Below are 8389 nucleotides of genomic sequence, written 5' to 3'. Positions count from 1 at the left end.
GATGTTATTCACCAACACTTCAATCTTTGGAAGAGTCAAATTTTTCACCATCACTGTATTTAACTTGAAGGAAGAGGGGTTTTCTTGGCGTTCGGATTTCCGCACCCTCCCGTCAGCAGAAATCCGTTTTAGTTTAAATCCTGTTTCTTCCTTTCCATGCCTTCCTTCTTTTTCCACTGGCGTTCAGACTTTATTTTGTGGCTTACTATTGAACTGTCGACGTTCGCCGGTTGTTTTTGGATACTCGGGTTTCCTTGCCCACTGATTCGCTTTGCTTCCGTAGCCGTGTTCTTGACTTTGCTGTGGTCTTGGCGCACCAAATTGGCTTCATTGCTCATATTGGCGTCTTCTTTCAATGTCCGCCGTTCTTCTACTTTCAAACTGGATTGCTAGCTCAAATAACCTTTTCAGTGTAGTCGGATTCCTTAATTCAATAAAGTCTTGTACTTGGGGAAGTAACCTCGGCAAAATCACTTGAATTATCTCAGGATCCGGACGGTTTCCATACGAGAGTTTGAAGACATGAATTTTTCTTAAAATAAAGCTTGAGAGACTTTCAATTCGTTTCTGGTATATGCTGAAGAGTTCCGTTTCTAATCTTGCACGATCTCTTACGACAGTGAAGGCTTTTACTAAGGCAGTCTTAAAATTTTCGTAAGTATAGGTGGGACTTCCCGCTTGACCCAAGAGGCTTCTGCCTATACATTTGAACCAATTAAGCGCTTGGCCCCTCAAAGCGCTGGTAGCTAAGGTGACTTTCTGGAACTCATGCACTGGATACAGCATGAAGTGGTCATCCAATTTTTCCAAAAAACTGGTTACCGGTGAGTTTCCATTGAATGTTGCTTCTGGTTTCATCAATGCGCGCATGGTCTGGACGATGCAACCAAATCCCTTCAGGGCGGCAGCTGGCATTTCTGGATTCTGAGCCGCTTCTGCAGGCAGCACAGGTTCTTCTTGAAACTCGGCCATGGTTATTCTTCTTCGTCGGGCGCCACTATCAGGTTCTATGTTCTTTACTTAATGTTCCTCCTTACTTGCTTAGGGAACATTTAACTGTCCTGACTCGGAACAGGGAGCTTACTAAAGCTATGTTCAATAAATTTGGGAAGTAGACAATACACACAGGAAGGGTATACGAAACCCTTTATTTTTCTCTCTTTACAATGATTTCCGGACTTCGGAATACAGAGACCAACCACTTGTGGTCTGAACGTAAGAATATAAAAATATTAACTAAACTCTAACTAAATTAACTTTGGATTAATGAAACAAGTGCCTAACTCCAAGATTGGCCGTATATTAACAAAAAGCCGTATGGAGTACAGAGAACTGCTAACACTACGATACGTTTAAAATTATCAAGAGGATTAAACCTCTGGCCTTGAAGGCAACCAGCAACCGAGTAAAACTACTATGGCAAGCGGCCTGCTTCTAGTAACTCCTTCCTCTCTCTTGCTTGGCAAAAAGCCACAACTTAAGTACTTGGCGTTAGCAAGACAAATTTGCATAAATAAGTTAAAAGCTTTTAATTCTGGCCGGAATTAGAAAATAAGAAGTGATAGTAAAGATTTAAAATAAAATAAACGCTAGTAAAACTTAGGATCCTTACATCCTGTCTGTGGAAACTTTTGTGCTGACTTACGATTAACTAAATTTAATTTCAATTCTCTTACTATTTGATTTATACCGTAAATGCTGACTGGTTCTGTAAGCACAATGTAAGAAGTTCTGTGTCTTCTGTTAACTTATCCGAGTGAAATAACAGGTCCTTTACACCCTTCGCAGTCTCTGTGGTAATTCCAAGACATAGCGATAAGTCGCTTAAGTCTTAGGTAGAGTTCTCGTAGTTTATGTTATCAAAGAGAACGAGATTCTATAAGGTGTTGCAAATATACATACATATAGTATATAATTTTACTGAGTAGAGCCGATAATTAATAAAGACTGTTTTATTGCTTTTAATCGCTTAGTTATTCTATATAAAATGTGAAAGAGAAATGAAATATTTTGCGCTTTGTCACTTAGCATACGGAATGCTAAGTGACACTTAGCATTGCTCACTTAGCATACGGAAGATAAAAGTATTTTATTTTGGGCAGGAGGAATGCATTTCTTTTATATCTCGAGTTTGTTCATTGAATCGAAAGGGGGAAAAAATTCCTGTTTACTTAAAATAGGTAGATTATTGTTGTTGTTGTTTTTGCTAAAAAACAAAAATATTTCTCGTGGCTGAATTTTACGCTAACAACCTAATGATGATAATTTATCAAAGAGCCTAATGAGTTGATTTTGCAGTTTTTTCAATACATTTAGTGGGAACTTCATCAATTACAGGGGCCATTAATTTTTTTCAACAGTAATTAATATGTTCTCATATGAAATAACCGTGAGAAAAGTTCCGTTATTTGTGTCATCCGTCTTACTTACTGCTACATTATTATTGCTATAAAGGACTATTATTGGAGATCCATCCCCAAGAAACACAATTTTAGAAAAAAATATGAATCAACTGAGGATTGAAAACTTTATGAAAATAATGCAGGCAGTGATCCAGCTTTCAATGAGACAAAGTCAGAATCTGAATATCATCTTATTCTGTCCGTTCCCATAGCATCCAGTACAATTCCAGGAGGCAGTATTTTAAGAAATGAAACATAATTTTTATTTGTTCTTCCTTTTTTTAGTCAAAGAGTTGCTTCTTATTGGAATCATTAGGATTATGGGTTCAGACTGTTCGGTTTTTCTATGTTTTAACTGATCTATATAAAGATCTATTTAGCAAGAGATCATTATGTAGACATGCTAATCTAATTATTTGGTTTTCGATCCACATAAGTACAGAGCTGAAGAATTATTTTATTAATTTTATTTCCTTCTTATTTCAATTTTGGATTTGGTTAGAAAAAATCGACTGACCACATTTCTTAAGCTTTTGATTCCTACTTTCTGCAGAGGTTGTTTTTTTTTAGAACGATTTCGGAGCCTTTTAACTAATGTTTAAAATTTAAAAATTAAGTTTTTAAGATCTTGTAGCCAAAAAATAGGCTATAAGTCCCATCGTGATTTCCATGACAGAAGGGCTTTTTGTAAAATTTCCATGGGTATTGATTTCCAGTCTTCTTCCGCAACTTTCCGGAGTTCATCAATCAATTGAGCTAAGAAAGATAGTAAACATACCAGAACCTATAAGCAAAATTCCGATAAACTTTGCAGGAATACAATAAAAAGGTATATATGCAATACCTCTATCAGTCTTTCTTCATAAAAAGAAGGAAGTGATACATTCCAAAGTATGACTTCTTTTGTTTTAATGACGTTTCACTTTTTCAAAGTCATTGGAATAAAGGAATGGAATTTTAAATTTTTTTTTCACTCGTTTTATTTTTAACTTCCCACTGTAAGAGAATCCTACCACGATCATAAACACCTTACTGAAAATTTCTTTCCGTCAACGGATCGAGATCTACACATTTTTTTCTATTTGCTTTTTATCAATAGACATTTTGTTGTTGCAGTCATTTAGGTAAATCCATGCTTCATCCAGGGTCACAATGTATTTCCATTTATCTCTTGCTAAATAGTTTTCAAACAGGGATCTATGGTTCTACGTTAAGCCACGTGCCTCAGCAAAAGCTGGGGAACGTTATGTTGTTTAGTTTTAATAAGTCTAAAACTTGGTTTATTATTCTATTTGTTGCTGCTACAGATGCATTAAAAGTCTTTGCAATTGATTTCTGTGTCGGAGGATTTTCTCTCGTAAGTAACGATTTAACTTAATATTCAACAACGATGCTCTAATATTTGGAAATATTAGAACCAGCAACTATCGTTTTTCGGGTATTCTTTGGGAGTCTTCTTTTCCATGTAATGATTGACGGTTTTTTCCCGATTCGATTAATAATTCTGCTTATTTTTCACTTCGAAAATTTTAATACCATGCATTTCACAACGTCTTTGAAACATGGAATAGGAATATTTCTATTCGGAAACCGCCAAAACATATTCTTCAATACATAGCTTATTTACATGCGACATTTTGAAAGGAGAATAAATTTAAAAGTAGCAGACCGCATTTCTCATTTCGAATAATAAGTTGTTGGAGATTTTTATTTCAAAACATCTGCTTTTTTAATTCTTTATCGAAGCCGTTCTAAAAGTGTGTAAATACCCTGCGTTAAACCAATAAACTGTTTTCTCGTTAAATATCAAACTATTTTTTAAAAAGTGCGCAGATGATTACTGTTTATGAAAGCTCTTCTTAACAGAAGCTGGCATATTAAAAGAAAAAGCTATGAGCTGTATTATTATTATATACGGAAGCTACTTTTCCTAAAACATGCTTCATACCAAAAAACCCTCTAAACACTATAGTCTTTCTACTAAATTAGCAATTATTTTAAAATGATAGAGAAATGATTTGGAAGTACAGTGAATTTTTGCCGAAGGCGGACTTAGGGAACACGATCATGGTTATACGCGTTATCTTAATTGTTTTCAGTTCATTTGACCACCGTTAGAATTTCATTTATACGCGGTTCAACGTTCATTCATCGGCACCGAATTCTTGCTAGCGTCAGCTCTGGCCAGAATTTATCAACAATTTTAAAGAATTTTCTTCGACTGAAAATGAAACTAATGAAATTGTACAAATAAAAGAAACAATAGACGGCGAGGCATTTTCAGACATAGAAGACATTTTCAGACATGGATAAGACAAAGAATTAATTAAGGAAGCATGAAAGAAGTCGATTTTCTCATCACACAAGCGGGCATTGAAAGCACTGATAATGAAGACGAGGCGCCAAGAAATTAAACGAATTATTATGAAAAAGGAAGTGCCTGATTTTGCAATTGAAATTGACCCCAATGAAGAAAGCAGAGGACACATTATGAGAGACTTTGAAGTATTGTCTGAGCCTTTGAAGTATTGTCTGACCACGAAACTTCTAAAAATTTGCGTTAGTTATTATCTCAAGCAAAATTAACCAGCTTTTTCGAAAAATAATTTTACACATAATTATTAATCAGTAATTAAAATTCTCTCGATAAACATTTGTTTCTTTTTTTTTTCTTTCGATTACAGCGATATTTAGGTGTGTTTAAATTATACATGTATTCTAGTCCACATTTTCACTACAGAAAGTTGACTTTGCGGAACACGATTTTACTGCATGCGCCATGTACTTATCACGCTAAGCAAGGTTTTACTGTAAATGAAATATCACGTTTTTGCTTCCTTGTACAAAGTAAAGCAAGTACTCTAATGGCGAAAAATAGCTGTAGCATCTAGTTGTGCCCCTCCCTTTTTTACTGCAATTGCGGTACCAAATATATATATGTAATAGAAACAAACTTAGAAGTAATGAACAGCAGGAATTTTGATGGCTTAGAGATGTTGAAACTCCAATCCGCAATGAATAAGAAATTTGGCAGTCAAAGTATATTTAATTCAACTTTTATTTAAGTAAACATGTTGTGGCCCCCATCAAATTGGCACATTAATTGTGCCTATTCCCAAAAGTTAACATTTTAGATAAATATGCAGTAAGATAGAAGGAGCAGACAGACTGCAATCCAGCTAGGCCAAAGCGTAGAGAGCAAGTGTATTATGTTCAGGGTGAAATCCTAATTCAGACTGAGTTAGTTTTGGTTCTCAATGCATTTTGATTAGATAGTCAATATTGCTTTGAAATTACCATAGGCTGTTTTAGTTCCATTTACATCATCAGAATTACGCAAGAATTATATGACGTAGATTAGGCTCGAAATGACGCAGTGCAAATAGAAGTTACTATTTTTAGAATACAGAAGGAAATTTAAGCTGCTAATTTAATCTTTTACATATTTCCCCCTTTAAGGAGAAAAATACGCAGAGAAGCCTTTTTATAGAAAAAGCGTTAAATCACTAGAAATGAAGCAACTATGTAAACCTATTGCTTTCCTTTTAACCCACACTCTTCATGCCAGAATGTAAACGAGATAGCGAGCATCTATTTAGAGTGAGGGAGAAGGAAGTGCTATTTAAGAGAAGGTTTCGCAAGTAGTTTAGAGCGTGTTCTGCCTACTTGAGGCCACACTGTTACCGTAACTAAATAGCTATTTGATTCTGTCGTGTTGAATGCTTCTAGCCATTAGGTTTGTCTCGGCAGTTTTCTACAAACCAGAGCTTTCCTTCGCGTTATTTTGTCTTGTGAGCCATTAGGCTAATCTAACTACATTTGATTTTAGCTCAACATTACTTGTTTAAGTTAAACTAGAAATGTTGGCTTGTGTAAGCCCAAGTGGGTCCGTCTGTGAGTATCTTTGTGTTTGAATAAAAAGATCTTACACACCCTTCTTCTGACTTTGTCTGTCTACAGTTTAAGACAAGAGGATTACTCCTCTACAGTTTTCCTAGAGCTCCTGACTGTATGTTACCAAAGACAGTGAGATTCTATAGAGTTATTTAAAAGAAATGTCACTCTAAGAATTTAATATTCAGCCAATATATTTGATTAAAGTGGAACCCTCAAAAACCAAACTTTAGAGGTATCAACTTTGTAGAGACATTAGGTTATTTGGAAGCAGGAGTCATGAAAAATGAGCAATATCTTCAACGGGAATCGAACCAGGGACCTCTGGAATACGCGCCCAGCGTGCAGACCACCACATTACGAAGGCACGCTAAGAAGGCGCGAGAAGTATCTTATAATTTTAGGGTACAAACTTTATAAATTTTAGATTTCAGACAGGAAATAAATATAAATTTCATTTTTATCCTTCTGAGATGTTATTATTATTGTTCAAGTGTGTTTTCATAAATATCTAGCAAACGAAATTTAAAATTAATCTAAAATATTATTTTAAATATTTTTTAAACATTTTTTAAAAGAAATGTGACCCGCTTGCTGTTATTAGATGACATTCGGCTCGCATTCAATTTGAGTTGAAACCACTGCGTTAACAAGCGGCCGAGCGGTAAAATTGCTGAACACTGGTAGTTCGATCCGGGGTTTGAGTCCCGGCGAACGGGCTGGCTGCATGGGAGTTTTCGTGGTTTTCCCCATGTGTAACGTGGATGTGTGCAAGTTTCCCTTAAAAGGATGTCCACGGAGCATCCCTCCCCTTTCATAGAGTGTTTAAGGGCGGAGCACGAATAAAAAGTTAATAAGTTTTTTAAAAAAACCACTGCATTAGAGAATCGGAAGCTTACAAGTAAATTTATAATGTTTAATAATAAGCTAGCATTACGTAATAGATATCTCGGATTCATGTGAACAAACACTTCGTGCGCTACTTCTGCATCGCTTGAAAGTTCCAGACTTGTCTAGTTTCCTTTTAAAAGTCCTTTGCTAAGAAGACTTCACTAAGATATATTTACTAAGAAGACTTCATTAAGATGTATTGTTTACTTTACCAGGTCTTTACTTTCTTTTATTATTTACTTTTCTTCACTTAGGTGTATACTTTACTCTCGCGTGTTAGGCTTTCGTTTACTTAAAGGTTAAACGAACCAATAGATATCTCGGATCCGAAAGCGTAAGCGTTATTTTCTAAATTTTCTTTATTGCTTGCTATGCAGGGGGGTAAAATTAGGATTTCTTTCATCGAAAGCCTGGGATTCCGTTTTTCTGAGAAAAAGATTTTTTTTATTGTTTTTCAATTCCCAGGAGTTTTTTCTTAAATTAATATATTTTAAGTTATGCTATGTAATAATATCCTTTAATCTGGTAATAAAAAAGCCTTCTGCGAATACTATTGATATAGTGATCTACAGGCATGAGTTAAGGTGAAGAAGAGAAGGAATATGATTTTAGTTATTTTTTCCGGGGATCTTCAATATCTCAATTAAGATAAAAATTTTATATTCTGGTTTTATTCATGTATTCAATCATTACAAAAATAAAGTGTTCTTTTAGTTTTAGCAAGTGAAAGAAATGAAAGAATCCAGATATCTTTTTTCTGTAGACCAGATACTAATTCATTGTAATGTAAAGAGTGAATGTCATTCTTCATTAATATTTTTTACTTTCTTGTTCGAAATAGAAGAAGTATTGTAATCGCGGCAAATTTCGGTTATCAGATTTCAACCGAAATATAGCTTTTGACAGATATCTCGGCTCCGAAAGGGACAGACGTAATTGTCATAATAACATAGGACCGAATTCATTTTGACTGTTATTTTGCATGACATCTCTGCGTACGGACAGAATAAAGAACTCGTTATGCCAAAACGGATTGTAAAATGTATTCAAAACGGATTTCTTCGGAACTACTGTATGTACTTACGTAGGTACGTATGTATCTCACATAACTCTAAATCCACTGACCGTAGAAAGTTGAAATTTTGCATATGGGACTGCTATAACATCTCATTATGAACCTATATTTTTTATTGCAGTCGGCA

Source organism: Stegodyphus dumicola, chromosome 9, assembly GCF_044657685.1.
Source record: "Stegodyphus dumicola isolate Sdum_Otavi_A_Nest chromosome 9, ASM4465768v1".
NCBI lineage: Eukaryota > Metazoa > Arthropoda > Arachnida > Araneae > Eresidae > Stegodyphus > Stegodyphus dumicola.
The sequence above is the reverse complement of the archived record's forward strand: the minus strand, read 5'-3'. Positions refer to the sequence as shown.